The following is a 19861-nucleotide window of genomic DNA, read 5'->3' as shown; positions in this document are numbered from 1 at the left end:
CCCTTTTCACAACTATGTGGCTCAGACCCATCTTGAATGTGGATGTTTAGTTAGTACTATTTTTAAGTAAAGCTGGCATTTTGTATCTTTACCTCCTTCACTGCATATATAGCTCTACTAACTTCAAGCTGTTGAGCCATGTGTAAGAGTTTGCTCCCAAACCCTTATAGAAACACCCTCACTGGCTTCAAGAAAAATTTCACCCAAATAAGAACTGCAGGACTGAACAACCAGATTTGGTGTATTTGTTATTGGCACAGAGTAGCAACAGTTGGATTTATTCAAAAATCTTTTGGTAAAAACATTTTAACTTAAACTGGGCATCCTGTCTTTTCATCCCTTAATCCACTAGTACCACGTGGAATAACTCTCTTTTCTAATGTCAGTGGGCTGCAGAAGTGCACACAAGTTTTGTTAACTTATTTTCTGCTAGGGTTTAGTGCAAATGACCTGGTCCTACTCTCTGTAATCATGTATCCGTCTGGACCCTGCTATCTGTTACCTAAGCAACAAGATGCCATAAGGCTTGTGTTATTGTACAATAATGGCATGCTGGAGGTAGGACATGATGAAACAATAGCCAAAAATACATTATTACACAATAATCAGCCTCCCGGGGCGTTGAGATTTTTCTCCCATCTCACCCCCCACATTGTTTTTAAATGATGTAAGTGTAATGGGTCAGAATCTGGTGTGTGGTATACTCATTTTACGCCACTCTGCCTAGGCAATCTGTCACTAAAGATAGTTTAATCAGCTCAGGGAAGATCACTACACCACTACCAGACATCATTCTTACACTGTAAAGTGACACTCACCCCTTGATGCCACTGTAACAGAGGGGGAAAGGGAGCTGTGATACTCCTGGTTATGCTGATGTTCAGATGTGTGTTTTTCCCCCCTGTAACTGCTAGAGTTAATGTTGGGGACAACTGCTGTAACACAGTGGAGGGGAACTGACCCTTCACAGAGCAGCAGTCCAGGGAGTAAAACTGTGGTGATGAGTTTAATCCCCCTTTGCACTATCTGGCCTGTGCTCTCCACAGCTCAGCTAACCCCAGCATCTGCTTAGTGATTTTAGTTGTTCTATTTTAAACAACAAAAAATATCCTAGGACCGATGAGGCAGAGATCAAAGGAGGTACCTATGTGTTCCCTCTGCTGTATGACATTTGAATGCCCCAGCTAATCCAGTCCCAAAAGAGTCCGAGGTGGCATTTGATTGTGGGCATCTTAATTTTTAGGTGCCCGACTCCAGACTTCTTGAGCCTAGCCTACAGAAGTGCTGAGCACCAGGAACTGGTCGAGTCACTTCACCTCTCTTTGATTCCAGATATCTTTTACCGACTGTACTGAGCAGCTGTAAACACCTGAGTAAAATAATGCACAGCCAGGGCTGGAAACTTCTACACAATAGCCTGTGTTAAAAAGAGTAGGGTCAGTGAACAGAGTCTTAAGGGCATGCCCCAAAGTGTACTTTTTGAAGGAAAACAAATCAGATGCATCATCCTTTTGTGAAAACTTTTTCTTAACAAAATTAATGTTAACAAACAGCTCTTTATTTCAGCCCTTGGAACCTGGTGTGTGTGGTTCCTTCTCTTTCCCCCTCACACCCCACTCCAGGCACAAAGGGGAGTTAGGTTCCCAACTCCCATTGAAAGTAAGCTCCTGTTTGTGCCTTTGAAAATCTCGCATGTTGTTTTTGGGTTTCTACAGAACCAAGGCCCATATTTAATGATCAGTTACTCTAGTTAGAACAACACTGGAATTGTCCCAAGGCATTGCTCCCCAGGGTCAGGCACCACTAATGCACAGTGACTCCACCTTTACTATAAATTGTTGTGTTAGGGAGCTGCATAGCAAACTGGGGCACTGATTTGTGTGCATTTATGAATGATTATGTAGCCTTGTTAGACAAGCTGGGTGAGGCAATATCTTTTACTGGACCAACTTCTGTTGGTGGAAGGGACAAGCTTTTGAGCTTCATACAGCTCTTCTTCCGATCTGGGGAAGGTAACCAGAGTGTCTAAGCTACATACATATTGGGACAGATTGTTAAGCATAATGGGGGTCTCGCATATTGTAGAAGACCTCTTAAACAACAACAATACTGCAGATATATAAAGCCATGTGTCACAAGTAAACTATGAATTGGGAAATGTTTGATCTCGAACAGAAGGGCCCAGTTTTATGGCAATGGTGAGCTTTGTCCAAAGAACAGTGTGCATATTTTTTAAATCACTTTGCAAAAATTGTGCTGAAAGAAACCTAATTTTTATTTCCTAAACTTTTATTAGGCGTTGGTGACATCTTGTGGTAAGTTAGTCTAACTGGAAGTAAATAGTCTGTAGCTATCCCAGGATTTTCCCATGTCTCCTTTCTTATTTTGAAGTGGTAAAAAAGTTCAGTAGTAAATATCAAGGGTATCACTCATCACTCCATAACACGAACTTTACATGGGAGGAAACTCCACTGATTCAGTAAAGGTAAACTGGAATACAACTAGTATAATGAACTGGTAAATCCGGCCACTTTTTTTTTTTTTTTTTTGCTCCCCCACTTCCAAATTTCATTTGTATCCCTTGATCTCAATTCTTGTTTAAAAACTCTTGCCTGAATTCTGCCAGCAACTACATGAACCCTATTCAATAAGGCTCTCCATTTTTAACTTGTTCTCTCCCAGAGTAAAGGCAAGGGCATTCTGCTTTACCCCTTGAATTTCAAGTGTCGTTCCAATTCAAATCCTCAACTCTCTATCTGATCCTATGGCTCTGGGTCTAAATGGCATCCAAAAATAGATTTTTTTTTCTAGATCTGGCATGGAAGTGACCCAAGAGGATCTTGTGAGAACAGCCACAATCACTCACTGGTATATTTGCATTTATGAAGAACAACAATTTCACATACTTATTTTAGATTGAGAAAAGCAACAATAAGGAAGAACAAATAAAGTCTCCATCATAGGGCGCGTGCTGTGTGTGTGTGCGCACGTGCACCTCCCCTCTGTACAGGCTGCAAACAAAATAGCTGATGCTTCTGTGCACTGACGAGTGTTCTGATTTTTAAAATAAATTTTGGCTTGTGGGAGGGCTGTGTTGTAGGTGGATGTGCCCAGCAGGAGATGCCTCTGGAACCTGCTCCTCTTCCAGTTCCTGGTCTGAACTTTACAGTTTGCTTTCTACCGAAACACTTCCACCTATAGTACATTATCATCAGGCCTGTAAACAATGCAACAGTTTACCTTCCCTATATTTACATCATCATGAGTTTCTATTTCCAGGACCTCCCTTCCTTTGAACCTTTATTGTTTAACAACGTTTCCTCATTACTTCTCCTGTCACTAGCATGTGTGTCACTGGTCACAGTCCTTTCTTGGCAACACCTTTACCCAACCCTTCTTTATTTTCTCCCTGGTAATTTCATACCAAGATCTTCTTGCTGAGCTCTTGGGAAACAAGGGTGCTCAGCACTTGCAGAAGAAGCTCAGCAAGTTGAGGATTTGAGCCCTTGCGTTCTTAGTAGTGAAAAGAGCTGGTCAGAATTTTCCAGCAGAATATTTTTTGCCTTTGGGGAAAAAACCCATTTTGTTGAAATCTAAACTTTCTCCAGAAATGTGATTTTTCTGATGAAATTTCATTTAAAAATAATTAGAAACAAAAATGTTGAATGTATGGAACACTTTGTTTTTGAGAAATATGGAACGCTTTTTGTTTTGTTTGTTTTATAAATGTGTTTGGGTTTTATTTTTATTAAATATGCTTTTATATTAACAATTATTAAGCCCTAATTTTAAAATGTAAAATTAAACAAAATATTTAAAAAATCATCACTGAAACAAAACCTTTCAATTTTAGTCAAACAATGTTTTGATTGAGCCAAAATTATTTTTTTACCAAATTCATTTTGCAGGACATTTCAGAATTTGAACTCTTCTTTTGAATTTGGAGCCATTTCTTTTTGTGTGTCAGAATTTCCAGCAGAATGGAAATTCTGAGTTTTTGACCAGCTCTGGTCCTGAGCTCTGAGTATGATACACTGTAAATCCCAATAGAGGCAACCATACCACTTCTTTTGAGTGTATGCATAACTGCTTAGAACAGTGGCATGGGGAGTGACCACAAAATGACAGCAAAATATTTCTAACAAATAGTGAAAGTGTGATATCTTCTGAGACTTCACAAAACCTTAGGAGGTTTTTTTGTTTGTTTTTGTTTTTTTCTTTTTTTAAAGCCATGTCTTCTACTCAATCTTCTTATAAGCATTTAATACAGTAAGACTGTGGTGGGTTTTTTTGTCTTGTTTTTTTGCTGTTGCTACCACTGGTTCATCTTCAACAGTGACTGCAGTCATAGAAGTGCAAATGGAGACATGGTTCTGGTGGTTGCTGGCATATTATGCACTGTCTTATACAGCATAGGGAGGAATATTTAAAAGGGCTCAGCAATGATTAACTCTGCTCCCATTGAAGTCCTTACAAATTCTACTGCTGACTTGAGTGGGAGAATAGTTTTAAATTGACACTGAACATCTTGGAAAAAAACAACCCATAGTTAGGCTTTGAAGGATTAGATTTTTATTAGATCTGTTAGTTAATCGCAGTTAATGCATGCGATTAACACAACAAATTAACTAGTTTTTTTTAAAGAAGACATGATTAATAGCCATTTAATCACACTGTCAAACCATAATAGAATACCTATTAAAATTTATTAAAAATATTTTAGATGTTTTTCTACATTTTCAAATATATTGATTTCAATTACAATACAGAATACAAAGTGTACAGTGCTCACTTCATATTTTTATTACAAATATTTGCACTAAAAAAGCAAAAAATACTATTTTTCAGTTCATCTCATTTCTTTTGTTTACAAATATTTGCACTGTAAAAAAGATAATCTAATAATAGGTGAGCACTGTACACTTTGTATTCTGTGTAACTGAAATCCATATATTTGAAAATGTAAAAAATATTTATAATTTTTAGTAGGTATTCTATTGCTTTACAGTGCAATTTTAAAAAAAAAGTTGCAATTCATCACAGTTTTAATCTCCTGATTAACTGTGATTATTTTTTAATCATTTGACAGCCCTAATTTTTATCAGTAAATTTTGGTAAACATCAATTTCACTGTACATGCACAAAATGACAGTGTTTCCAATGATCAAAATTAACAGGCAAAGCAAGGAAAAATGCTGCTTGAACTTTAGAATTTGACTTAAGACTATTTTGTATGTTTTGACCTGCAATATTGACAATTTGTGTCTTCCCTGTATTTCCCACAATTGTGAACATTTAAATAGATTTAAAAAAAATCAAGAATATATAGTTACAAAACACTGATTTCTGCCAAGGCTATCCCACATGTTTAAAATGCCAGTCGACACCTGAAGCTCTGTCTAGACTAGAGCTCTCTCTGCTGCTGCCATTGGTAGCAACAGTGGGAAATGCTAGCAAAAAACTCCAAGGGACAAATCCTCCGCTATAGCCATTTGCAACAGCTACGGATTTGCCCTTGAGTATTGGTAAAGCCTTTGTCATTCTGGTTGCTTGTAAATTGTTAACTATTTCAGTTTCTAGGAAAATGTACTTGTGTCCACTGTGTTTCATGCTAATATTTTCCCAGTCTTGTTGTTGCTTTGTTTGTTCCGCTATGTGCCAAAAGAAATTTCGCTCTCTCGCTCGAGAAAGAAAAAAGCAGTTGCTATTACGAGTAGCCTGTGTCAGAAAATTCATAACTCACAGCTTGAGGAAACAAACACTCCTAACTGAAGAGATCTGGCTAAATGAAACTTCAGGATGGAAGAAAAAAATATGTAATAATCAGAATTAGGGGATCATAAATGTTAGGGAGCTAGCCTTGCTGTCCCATGCATGATATAGATACAGTAAGATGCTGCCAATATTTTGACCCACCAGTATTCCCTGTGACCTGTATTTCAACCTCATGCACCAGGGTGCGTGTACAACAAAGAAAATGGCCGAGAGGCTGGGGAAATGTATTCTAGTTCTATATTTAAACAAAACTGTTTGTTTCCCTCCTTGGTCGTGAATAGCAGAAACACCATAGGAAACCAGCAGAGTAAGCCAGATCCATCAGTCTATGGAGCCTATACCTGCACAGCAGCTGGGAGCATGCCAAACTGCTATTTTTAGCACACTAGTTTGAGTGGAGGAGTAGGAGTGCATGGTCGGAGCTCCAAAGAGTACCTCTGCACAGTAGACGGCTGCATGCACACATGATGGTTCTCTTGCAGTTGGTCCAGGCAACTCACTCTCAGAAGAGGCTCCAAACAGCACAACAGTGCCACACACTGCCGTGATTTTGCCTCATCTGGCATGCTAAACCTAGTGAGGGTAGCTAGTGGCAAAACTACTAGGGAAAGGGCACATCTGCCTCTCCAAGTGCATAAAATATCCTATGGCAAAGCTCGCACTTCTACCAATATTGCTTGTTTCACTCAGGGATGCTGGAATACGCTATGCCAGTAGGAGCCACATCCATACTTGTAGCATTTTACCAGTATAGCTACACAGCTCAGCAATCCTAACCTAGCTTTCACCTAAGCAAAGAAATAAATCCCAAATCTGAGCCAGGAGAAAGAGAGGAGGTTTCAACTTCGCAGACATGCCCCCGGCTACAATTGCAAAACAATTCATGTTTTTTACACTGCACTCATCACCTTGGTTTCTGAGCACCTTTCAGTGAGAAATAAACAAAGCATTAATGTGTGAATCCCTCTCCATTGCTTTATTATTACGAATATAACATCAGCAGTAGTGCCGTGACCGTTCTCATATGCAGTGATTTTTGTTTTTTAAATCAAAATGTCTTTAGCCTTTCAGATCTCTGAGTCTTTGAATGCATTAGCAGCTAGTTAGTTCATTTTACATCATCTTCACCATTCCCATTCTTCAGTACTAATCCTCCAAGGTGCACAAATATTTCCTCTCGTTCTAGTTCTTTGTCTCTCAGTTTGATCTTTATCTCTTTCTTTTGTCTTCCAATTGCCATAATTTGTCTTCTCTGTGCTGATCTTCAAATCAGAGTCTTCTGCTTTTCCAGTCTACCTTGTGAGTCACTCTCTGTAAATCCTCCTTGGTCAATATTGTCTGTGAATCTAAGGTTATGCACCGTCCTGCCACATAACATGACTCCATCCATTTTATCTCTCCATTCTACAGCCAAGCTGAATGAATCTGGCAATAGTGTGCATCCTTGTTTCATTCCTATGGTTGTCCTGCACAATTCCATCAGCTTCTTGTCTACCCTGACCAACTTGCTATAGATGTTTTCTAGTAGCTTGATCAATTTTTCAGGGATGCCATACCTTCTCAAAACTTGCCATAAGCCTTTCTGCCAAATGCTATTAAAGCATCTAAAGTCTGTAGAGTTGTTGTAATAGGTTTGGTTGTGTTCTATATATTTCTCTATTTGTCTTATCACAAATAATAGATCTATTGTACTTTGTCCTGGTCTAAACACCTGTTTCTTTGCAAGCTGTAGTTCCATGTATGTCATCTTTCTCTCTCCTGTGGATCATTCTAAAAATTCAGCAGTTTCTTCCTTTGGCGCTGCTGAGGTCAGCACATACAATAATACAAGTGTAACAGCACAGGATTTGATTCTGAATCTCCTCTTCAGCATACAAAGAGATATCGGGTTAAATGCCTTGAGAGTCAGGCTTGCCTTTAGCTTCAGCACCAATGCAACTCCACCCTGATATCCACCATCTTCTCTAATTTCCACCCCACCATCAACCTCAGCCTGGACCAGTCCACACAAGAGGTCCATTTCCTGGACACTACGGTGCTAATAAGCGATGGTCACATAAACACCACCCTATACCAGAAACCTACTGACTGCTATACTTACCTACATGCCTCCAGCTTTCATACAGGCCACACCACACGATCCATTGTCTACAGCCAAGCTCTAAGATACAACCGCATTTGCTCCGATCCCTCAGACAGAGACAAATACCTACAGGATCTCTATCAAGTGTTCTTAAAACTACAATTCTCACCTGGTGAAGCAAAGAAACAGATTGACAGAGCCAGAAGGGTACCCAGAAGTCACCTACTACAAGACAGGCCCAACAAAGAAAGTAACAGAACACCAGTAGCTGTCACTTACAGCCCCCAACTAAAACCTCTCCAATGCATCATCGAGGATCTACAACCTATCCTGAAGGACAATCCCTCACTCTCACAGACCTTGGGAGACAGGCCAGTCCTCATTTACAGACAGCCCCCCAACCTGAAGCAAATACTCACCAGCAACCAAACACCACACAACAAAAACACCAACCCAGGAACCAAATCTTGCAACAAACCATGGTGCCAACTCTGTCTGTATATATATTCAAGGGACACCATCATAGGACTTAACCACATCAGCCACACCATCAGGGGCTCATTCACCTGCACATCTACCAATGTGATATGTGCCAGCAATGCCCCTCTGCCATGTACATTGGCCAAACCGGACAGTCTCTACGCAAAAGAATAAATGGACACAAATCTGACATCAGGAATTATAACATTCAAAAACCAGTAGGAGAACACTTCAATCTCCCTGGTCACTCAATAACAGACCTAAAAGTGGCAATTCTTCAACAAAAAAACTTCAAAAACAGATTCCAATGTGAAACTGCAGAACTGGAATTAATTTGCAAACTGGACACCATCAGATTAGGCCTGAATAAAGACTGGGAGTGGTTGAGTCATTGAATTGTCTCGTTAGACTGACCTCACACTTGGTAAGGCAACTCACATCCTTTTATGCATTTATACCTGCTCCTGTATTTTCCACTCCATGCGTCTGATGAAGTGGGTTCTAGACCACAAAAGCTTATGCCCAAATAAATTTGTTAGTCTCTAAGTTGCCACAAGGACTGCTTGTTTTTTCAATATCCTGTGTTCATCATGATAGAATTCTCCATTGCCTTCCCATATCATTTTGCATAGACGATTTCACACTCATATCTTTTCACTTGCATCATTACTGCAAGTGCTCTGGCCTAGGATAATGTTATGTTCTATGTTCAGGAATAATTTCTTATCTTTCAAGTACATCATGTAATTCCCTGTTCTGCATGTTGTTTTTATTTGTTCAGATCACATACTTTTCACTCCTGCCTTGGTTTCTGAGCAGCGACCATGGCCCTTGTTTAACCGGGTGATGACTCAGCCATTGTACTTTTTTTCCTTTTTTTCCATTCTTCATTTGGTTCTATGGTCCAATAATCAAGAGTTTGTCCATGACTACTCAGCTTTGTGGTTCAGTGTATTGTAATCTGTCTGCAACATTGTTCTAAGCTATCAACTAACTTGTTCCAGCATCATTTCCGCCAATGATACTTTGGAAGTTTGTTTGCTGACTGACTATAACTGCATCTACACTAAAGGCTCTTCCCGGCACAGTTATGTTGGTCACAAATCGGCCCTGGCCAGCAACTCTGGCAAAAATTTGTAGTATAGACCTGGCCTTGATCCCTTGTTAGTAGCATCCATTTAAAGGGTCTTGCCAGAGGCTGCTCTGGCTCATAAGTAGGCAAGGAGGCTTCATGCAGTTCATCTGATAGTTTGTGGCAAACTGGATTGGCCAGAAGTGTGTTGTGAGCTAGTGGAGATGGGAGGCCTATTTAGCAGTGTGGAAAAGAGAAAAATGTGGTCCTGCCCATTTAAGACCTTGTCTACATGGTTACACTGGTAACTCCCCATGTGGATACTCTGTTCTGATATAAGTGACTTTTTATTAGTTTAAACCCTTTCCCAAGTGATACATGCTAAACCAAAAAGGCATGTATGTCAAAATGAGTGTCTGTGCTAGAGATTATAATGGCATAACTAGAATATTTTAAATTCACACCTTAGCCTATATCAGCATAACCGTCTCTCCCTTACATTCATTAGTGCCCTGCAAAATCAAGTTCTCAGCTAGTATGGTGATCAGCATGATATGAATACTTAGTCAGATACCCCAACCACAGTGCTGTTTAACATCATGCTGGCGCACTGATTAAATACTGATTCAGAAGAGAAGAGTGTCATCTGCTGGATCCACCAGCACACTTCCTGTAGTATTTTGGGTGTATCTAATCTTGTCCCATTGAAAGGCTGCCCATTTCCAGATCCAGCCCTGCTTAGCTTGTGAGATCTGGTAAGGTCACAGCACCAAATGCTATAGCTGTCATGATAAATGGCTCTTCATTCCTCTGAATAAATTCCACAGAAGGGAAATGCTCTGAGGTCTCTATTATAGAAAGGTCTCTTGCCTTGCCTAGATTTTCTCAACTCACATATGGGTACCAAGTTTTCCACATGGGACGATATAACTGATTCCTTGTTAATTTGTATGGAAATTAAAACAATTAGAACAAAAAAAGTCAATCTTACTCTTTTACTGAGACATCACTATCTGACTGGCATTTGGATGTGCCCTTATTCTCCCTTCATTCGCTGTTTAGGCTGAATGGGTAACAATCTCCCCTCTTTCCCATTTTTTTGAATGCTTCATTTATTTTAAGGTTTTTTTTTTTTTACAGTTGAAGGCAAGATATTTTCTACAAATTAAGTTTAGAATTAACGTTGCTTAAAACATGCTGATGCTATGGTGAGTGTGACACTAGAACTACAGATACAGCTGGATATTCTCCTGTTGTCCTTTCTTCGTATCCTCTACTTTTGAAAGGATAGACCCAACTACCTGAAGTGTCTTTTCCTTCTATACCTCTTCAAGATCCTCTCAGTGCAGGGTGGCTCTCTGCTATTGTGAAGCAGCACCCAGACACTCCTCTCTGAAGGTTGCAGCTGAGATTCTGGCGAAAGTGAATTTTCCATCACCTCTAAACTCTACAGGTGGAGACAGATCAGCCTGAAACTTGATAGGCTAGAGTAGAGTGTATGCAATATGAAGTCATTTGAATAAGGGTTGAAGCACCCTGAAATTGAAGGTAGTGTCAAAGCTGCAAAAGTCTAACTTTTTTGTCCAGAGTTAGGGGGAAAAGAATGGTAGATAGGACAGAGCCATATGAAGCTTATCCCCACCCTGGGCTCCTCTAGGTCAGATCTAATACATGAATGTCCATGACTTTAAATATGGAGAGTTATCAGAGCTTGGGAGGGATTCAGCCCTCTCTCTCCACTCAGCCTGCAAGGAGCCATGGGAGATTTTCCAGGCACAAACACTGTTTCAGGTTGGCCCTATGCTGCCCCTGGTATAAGTTTAGGTGCTGGGTGTGGGTTGCTGGTGGATCTATAGTGTATGATGGGGATTGTGGGCTGCATCAGGCTGTGAAACAGACCTCTGCAGGCTGCTGTAAATTAGAGCAGCCCAGAATCCCGAGGGTGCTCTTCCTCTCACTGGGCTGTTCCTCCTGGAAGCATGGCACACAGAGTGGAATTGTGATATGCTGGCAATTCACTAATGGGTCTCTGGTGCAGTGTGCAGACTTCCTAGCATAGCTGTTAGCTGCACTCCTGCCAGGGCTTCAGTATAAACTCCCTCTCTCCAAATCTGATCGAGCTTTTCAAGGAACATAGGCCTTCTCTAGACTAACAAAAAGGTGTTGTTTTAATGTGAGATAAGAAGATTTATATATTTTACAGAACAAATCCTAGCCCCGTTGAAGTCAGTGGCAAAACTCCTATTGACTTCAGTGGGACCAGGATTTTCAGTTTAGCACCTAGCGTAGTCAGGGTTTAACACCTTTGAAAAATGTTAGGACTTGACATTGTGAGGAAGCCATTGCAAAATCAGCTAGGGTGTAAATTTAAAGCACAATAGCCATTCCATGCTTAGCATGGATCAGAAGTGCCCACATGGGGAGCTACAGTGCCTTTGTACCATTTTTACTTAATCCACTTTCAAATAGCAATTCTGGGTTATACCCTCCCTCCCCCACTCCCCAAGCCTTTAGCTGCTTCATTTGCCACCAGTTCTATTGCTCAAGGACAAAGGCCATGTAGTTACATGGTCTTTGGAGTCTTCAACTTCCTTACTGCAAGCTTCCTTGCTGCTGCCCAGAGATCAGATTCTGATCTCTGTTACACCAGTGTACATTCATTGACTTCAGTAGAGTTATTCTGGGATTCCAGTAAGGGCTTATCTACACAAGGGAACTGGCTGGTAGTACTATAGCTATGCCACACTATACCAGCATAAGGTCACTCTTTTATTCTGGAGTAATTACTCTGTTTACTCCTTTGGAAGTACAATAATTACACCAGAATAAAGTCACTTTTTTGTTCTGGAATAGAGTGTCCACATGTGAAGCTATGCTGCCATAATTATATACTGCTACAGTTCTGCCAGTAAACGTTCCTAGGAAGAATAGCCCACAGGCTCTCTGGTGTCCTGATACCAGTAGAATCCATTTACACTAGCTCCTCCAACCAGGTTTTTTTTTTTCTATCCAGGATACTCTTAAAATACTCATATTTTCTCATTCACGGATAAATGAGGGAAAGTGGGTTACAAATTCAGGCCCAGCAATGGCAGGATCGTACAGCACAAAGAATACATTGTAGTGTATGTTGCATTGTTAACTAGCTTTGTGTTATACATGTTATGAGCTTCATGCTAACACTCTTAAAAGGTAGCATTCAAAAAATAATGGATACCCAAAAGAACAATTGTGTTCATTTGTTGTGGAAGGCTGATACAAATTGGACTAGCACAAGATAAATAAGGTATCTCGTGTTAGAGACTGTTAGGCATTTCAAACATTTGCTAGCTCCTAGGACTGTCGACTAAAAGGTCATATAACCAATCCAGAGTTTTCTGGAGTGAGTTTAATAAGTGACAGCAGCAGCACCTTCAGCAGGATTGCAGCATGAACACTGCAATATTACAGTAAAGTTTTTCTGACTCCCTATTGACTGGCCAGAGGTCAGTAACTCAAGTCCAGAGCATCAACTGGCTTCTGCTATCAAAACTTCCCCGCCCAAATTGTTTTGTCCCTGTAGAGAGTCTGATTGAAGGTGGGGCATTGTAACTTGTCTGAGCTCTACAGAGGCTCCTTAATTAAGTACACTTTTTTGAAAATGCCTTTCCATGCTATTTTGTGGCTGACAAGCTATTCATTGATATCCTGCAGCTGTACTGGAGCCTCTTTACCAAAATGCATGCTATACACTGTAGATACTAGAACAAGTGTGCCACAAGGATCCTCATCAGCATTAATTGCTGTCAAGGCCGGGCCTAGACCAAATGGCACTCTGAGGAGTGTCTTTGGAAGCCCCCCCTCCCCCATATTTGTTTAAATTTTTGAATATTGTATTTTTGATTGCATTTGTAGCCCATTTCACAACTTTGCATAATTTGCATGCGTGATTTATCCCTGTCATGAAAGATAAATTTGCATGCTAGGATCTGTAAATCTGTATTTAATCATGCCATATATAAGCAAATAAAAATTAGTTTCCTCTAAGCTTATAGACTTTTTAATTTTAAGAATAACTGAAATGTATTAACTTCAAGAAATTGAATTGTGCACCAACATTGCGTGGACCAGTATTAAATAGCGTTACAGTTGGTGACAGTTTTACAATGTTAACCCTTGTCCTTTAGTTCAAAAGGTCGCTTTTCTCCCCTTTGCTCTTGCGAACTGAAGCACGTCTCATTAAATATGTCCTTTATTAGTCATTGCTTACACTCGTCAAATCTTAAAACACAAGTACACTTTCCCAATTACACAATATAATGTATCCGATGAAGTGAGTTGTAGTTCACGAAAGCTTATGCTCAAATAAATTTTAGTTTCTAAGGTGCCACAAGTCCTCCTTTTCTTTTTGCAGATACAGACTAACACGGCTGCTACTCTGAAACAATATAACAAGGTTCACAATGTCGCAGCTGGGCTCTCACTTCACTTTGTTCCCAATCTCCCTGATTGACTGGCAGTGCCCTGTCACTTATATACCTACAAGGGCATGGCTGACAGCATTCTAGGAGGTTCAAGGAAAATGTAGTTCTCAGAAAGTCTGGAAGGTTCCTTGAGATTCTACAAACCTCCAGAACATTCTAGGAGGTTAGTGGAAAAACAAATCCACATGTGGAATACCTGAAACACTTTACTTCAAACATTCTATTTTCCCTTTTGTCGCTAACAACAAAACCAGCACACCAAGCGGTCGCCTGGGTGACCTGCCTCTAAATCTGGCCCAGGTTGCTGTGCTTATAGAATTAAGGTGAAGTAAATTTATTTTACTCTGAGGTTGACCTAGGATGACCAGATGCCCTGATTTTTATAGGGGCGGTACCAGTTTTTGGGACTCTTTTTATATATATGGTCCTATTACCACTCTCCCCCCCCTTCCGATTTTTCACATTTGCTGTCTGGTAACCCTAGGTTGACCTGACACACACTAATTTTAAAAATCATTATATGCTACCGTGCTCATCACCTGTTAATGCCCTTGGCAACAACATTAGAGTAGCCAGTGGGAAAAAATGGACAATGAAAGTGAACATCTCTTTCACTCTTAGAAGTGACCTCTCCTGGGTGGGGATGAGGCACATGAGTGAAGCAGTGTGGGGGAAATTGTACAACTTGGGCAGCAACAGCATATCTGTTCTGAGCTCAGTCTGTTCAGGCAAAGCTTGTGGTGGCTTTTCTGACTTACACAGAGTTCAGTGGGTGCTCTGCCTGAAGAAGGCATGCACAAGTAGGCTCTGTATGGATGATAATGGCAGGACCTCAGTATCCTGGGTCATCAGTCTAGCACCTTTCATCAGCTGTCATTTAAAAAATGTTTCTTCATTTATCTGAGCGGGGCTGTGCCTCCGGTGTACCCCAATTGTTAAGCCCTGCTGTGAGGTGTCAGTCGCTCTAAGCATTAAAGTCTAACTAAAGGAGACAGTGCCTCAAAATCAGGCTATAAAGCCACACAGCTGAGCCATTATCCCCACATATTAACTGTGAATAAGGCATTTCCCAATGCATTCTAATGGAGGACATGAATCACCGTTCCCATCGAACTCCTCATCAGTACTTGGCCCAAGCTGGAGAAGCTAATGATCCAATCAGCAGACCAATTTGGTGAGGAATTCTGGTCATGTGCCCAATGAGGCACATGACGCATATTCTATGAAGAATGCCTTCTAATAGAAGTAAATTCAGAACCTGATTGTAAAGAACTCTTACTTGCAGGGCATTCGAAGGGGAAGTGGGGGGGAAAAAACTAGTAGCTTTCGTTCCCTTTTGTCCTAATTCAGTCACCATAAGATGATGCCTTGGTACCACTGCTCGATCAACCACAGAACTAGCAGCCTGAAGTTCAGGATTCTAGTCCAGACGTGCAGTGCAATCTTGTATTGGTAAAATGCAAGGATTTTTGTAAATATAGTCCTTTGAAATCAATTACTTTTAAAAAAAATCAATAGGATTTCTGTATGCAGATAAACGAAAGGAATAAGTATAGAAGAGAATGAACTATAGTTTTGTGTGCTCTGGTGCTAATCTCCTCTTAGTCCTTAGACAAGGAACTAACAAGTGCTTAATTAGTAATGAAAGAGGTGCTAGGGCTCAAGCAATTTCTTGACTTTCATAACTGAAGTGGCAAGCCCAGAGGTGCCAGCACTCAGCCCTGGCAAGCCCTGACACAAATTAAGCACTGTAACTAACTGTTCTGTTCTGAGATCTATAAATTGCCCCACCACTATTATTACTATCTAACATCAGTGTTTAATTTGTAATGACAGAGGTGCCGGGAGTCAAGCAATTAGGTGCTGGGGCTCAAGCAATTTTTTTACATTCATAACTGATGCAGCAAGCCCAGAGTTGCTGGGGCTATGAACTGCCAAGCCTAGAGGTGCCAGGGCTCAGCCCTGACACAAATTAAGCACTGCCTAACATTCAAGTGAACTGAACATGAAAAGTACTGAAGTACATATTAATGCTTGTTTTTCTTCAACACTGAGACTATCTTTCAAGGTAAATACTAACCATCAGATTCAAGATCAATATGCACTTCTCAGTTCAATATACAGTAAAGTCCGAAAAGCTACCACAAGCTTTCCCTGAACAGACTGAGCTGTTGTTCTCCAGCATGGGGGAGTGCCGATAAGTCAAAAATTCTGGTTAACTAAGAGGGAGGGAGTTTGGGTGTGGGAGGGGGCTCAGGGCTAGGGGTTGGGGCACAGGATGGGGTGGTGCCAGATTTGGGTGGTGCTCATCTCAGGTGGCTCCCCGCAAGCAGTGATGTGTCCCTGCTGCTCCTAGGCGGAGGTGCAGCTAGGCAGCTCTACGCACTGCCTCCACCCACAGGCACTGCCCCCACAGCTCCCATTAGCCGCAATTCCCAGCCAATGGGAGCTGCAGAGCCACCTAGCTGCACCTCCGCCTAGGAGCAGCAGGGACACATTGGCACTTGCGGGGAGTCATGTGGAGCCAGGTAGGCAGCTAGCTGGCCCCATGCCAACTGGACTATAAACCAGACATTCAATGAAGATCAGAAATGCTGGTTTATAGTGCTTTCGGGTTGGTAAAGTGCCGCATAACACAGCTTTTACTGTATCTTAGTGTTGTCTTCAACCAAAATCAGTGGCTGCATATGAACGTATGACTGGGAGACATGCAGCTGTATTGCTTTTGGATACTTTTGGTTTCAAAATTAATAGTGTCTAAAGTGTGGGTTTTTTCACAATATAAAGCGGATATCCTCTGCCTATGAAGGATTTCTCCTCTAAGGATCTGGCCCTAATAATTAATGCATGGTTTATTTGTTCTAGACAGCAGCGAAAGCATGAGGTTCAGCTATGTGGTTTTTGGTGAAGTCTTTTGTAGGAACCATTCACCATTGTTTGTCTGGATTAGTGATGAGCACAAAGTTCAAAAGAGTCAGATAGGCATCCCCAAGTATGAATGTGCATTTGCAGTTGACTTTATCTATCTGGTTTAGAAATGGAACTGGAAATCTATAGTGATTGGGGTCTGTGTTTATGTACCTTTGCTCCTCTCCATGATCTCTGATTTGAAGAACTGCATTCTATTATTGCTCAGTCAAAACAGTCCAAGGAAATCAAATTAGCTCCTGTCTCTTGTCTCTACATGAAGAGTGCCTGCCGCACAGTGGGATATCATTCAGTTCCACTGCTCTCCACCCAGGGTGTAAATTGAATTGAACATCCTCCAGAAGCTGGACTGTGGAAATTCCAGCCAAGTTCTGCCCCCCGCACCACCACCCCCGGCATTATACCTGTGCTCAGCACCTCACAGGAGCTTACAGGATCAGGCCTTCTGCCCTGCACTTTTCAGTCTAGTCGTGGTGCTCCACTGAAACCTGTGCTCCACTTAACTTCTCCACCCGCTGCTGTCCCTGCAACCCATCCCAAAAAAGGGTTTCCCAGAGCAGAAGTTTTCTTTAGAAACTTCAATGCAGCCACAGGTATTACATCTCAGCAGGTTCCTTGTGACTGGGTGCATCATGATACCAAGGTTGGTGATCCTCCTCCTCCTCCCACACAGAGATGGGAAGATCTGTGTGTGGAGGGTTTCCACTGTACGTGAACCTGTGGGGGCACAAACTGGTTCAGCATGATTATTATTTCATGTATCTTAGCTTGGAACACAAGTGCATCTATTTTAGGTCTATCCTATAGAGGTCACTGCAAACTCACTTGTGAAGAAGAGGCAACATTGTGTTTCACAATAGAATCAATGTTAATACTAAATGTAGGCTGAAGACTCCTTATCTGTCTCTAAGCAATGTTTATGCCTCATGCATGTTTGTAGAGTGACAAATGAAAATGACTTTTACTCCTCATAAATAAGTCCTACTGTACCAGAGAGGAGGGCATTAACAAAAGTTAAATTTTCAACTTGGTTTTTCCATGGAAGAAAACATGATGTTAGTACCATGCGTTTTATAGTTTAACCCTGATCTCTAAATGAGAATAAAATTCTCACATCTACCTTGCATTTTCCTCCATTTTAAGGTGGATCTGCAATTTCCATAGAAACAACATCATAGCTTTCTATATATTGGCAAAGGTGGTTGGCAAATAATTTTCATTGTACTTAAATCATGTTCAAAAGTGTGCACATAATGGTTTAAAAAAAAAATTACAAAGCCAGCCTGGCTTCACCAGTAGTAGCTGAGTGCTCAGGTAGACCAACTGAGGTAGACCAAACAGCTGCACCTTAACAGGAATCTGTGATTACTTTTATTCATGGATTTATTTTCCAAATGTATTTAAAGGGCTTATCTGCTGTATTGGAGTACAAAGGGGGATAAGGAATGTAAGGAACCTCTTTCTTTTGAAACAAGTGGGACACGATCCTCCTCTAGTACTCAAGCACTAGAAGAGATGGTTAATGATCCTATCTGCACCCTACGTTATTTTAAAATTTGTATTATAGTAGCAACTTGAGGCCTCACTGTGTTAGACCCTAGACAAATCTATAGTAAAACACTGTTCTGGTCAATGGGATTTTGGCAACTAAGTGCCTCGATCCCTTTTGAAATGAGACTTAGGCTCTTAAATCAGTGAGGTGTTGCAATGGTGAGTGCAGCAATGCCTAAATACCTTTTAAAAATCTGGGCCTTGCAGTCTATATAGATAAGGTAGACAATGGAAATATTATTCCCATTTTACAGATGGGGAACTTACCAATTTAAATGACTTGCCCAGGACATATAAGAAGTCTGTAGCAGAGCTGGGAGTTGAATCCAGAGTTCCTGAGTTCCATGCCAGTGCCTTAAGTACCAGATCATCCTCCTTATTGCACAGGTTTCCATATAAGGGTCCTTTTCCAGCCTCCCAGATTATTAGCTGCGTGCATTTTGCATCTTCTCAGACAAACAGCAAAACGAGCTCTACAGTGCACTCCAGCCTGCCAAGAAGAGTTCTACCCATGCTAATAGCGACCGCCTGAGAGTGGAATCGATCCAAGAGTGCTAGGATAATTTTGGAAGTCAGTGAAAGGCACCTTTAAAAATAGCTCCGGTGAAGCCTGGACGTGGTAGTGCAAGGAGTGTAAGTCCGTCCAAAGCGGGAAGAAATATGTTGTTTTTTCCCCCCCTCGGGGTCCTCTATCTCCTTTCTAGACCCGTATCTCTGTATTACACTCTCCACTCTCAAGACCAAAGCCCACATCACTTTGGTGGAAGAGGATTAGGATGGATTCCCTTTGGAGCCTATCCACATATTTTCTTACAAGTCCAGAGGTGTTTGTGAACTACTACTTGTGGCATGAACGACTTCCCACCTCAGAGCTTAAAGATGCTCTATCTACAGCACTCTAAGCATCTACCATTCTAGGAAGCCAAAAACTCATGTCAGGAATGAAATTCAGGTCTTCTCTGCCTTACTGCAGAGCTCTGCCACTGGGCTAGCAAAATCAGCTGGCTTCAAATGTTATTGTAGCACTATTTTTATTTGCACAACAGCATATCATTATTGATTTGTTTGTGTTGTAGGAGTGCCCAGAAGTCTGAATCAGTTAAGACATCAAATGGACGTAACAAACATCATGGGAGGAATGGAGAAAGGAAGATGAGTAACAGCAAGGTGCCACAAGTACTCCTTTTCTTTTTGCGAATACAGACTAACACGGCTGTTCCTCTGAAACGAACAGGTGGGTTACATAAACTGGCAATGTGTATACTTTGATGATTCCAAGACACTTACATTTTTATTATATAAATATGTCTCCGTATATGCATAACTATACGTTAAAAACTTCTGTAAGATATTTACATAAAGCCATTTTATAACAGCAAAAGGTCAATCCAGAGTGTATGTCATGCTTGACTATTAGGCAGAAAATTAATCCATTGATTTTTATGGCTGTTATTTGAGCTAATCAGTCTCTCTCATTATCTATGTATCGAAGGCAGTATATAGCATGAA

General features: G+C 41.0%; 1 protein-coding gene across 1 annotated transcript in view; it reads left to right on the top strand.

Annotated features, from left to right (window-relative positions):
• The window catches only part of SPATA6L (spermatogenesis associated 6 like), a 202599-nt gene extending 183072 nt beyond the window's left edge, over window positions 1-19527 (top strand). Inside the window, exon 13 of the mRNA XM_075128763.1 lies at window positions 19429-19527. The gene's annotated coding sequence lies outside the window, so the exon portion shown is untranslated. The remainder of the gene's footprint in view (window positions 1-19428) is intronic.
• The last annotated feature ends 334 nt before the right edge of the window (window positions 19528-19861 follow it).

This window comes from Caretta caretta, chromosome 5, assembly GCF_965140235.1.
Source record: "Caretta caretta isolate rCarCar2 chromosome 5, rCarCar1.hap1, whole genome shotgun sequence".
NCBI classification, from domain to species: domain Eukaryota; kingdom Metazoa; phylum Chordata; order Testudines; family Cheloniidae; genus Caretta; species Caretta caretta.
This window is presented reverse-complemented; position numbering and strand designations above follow the sequence as displayed.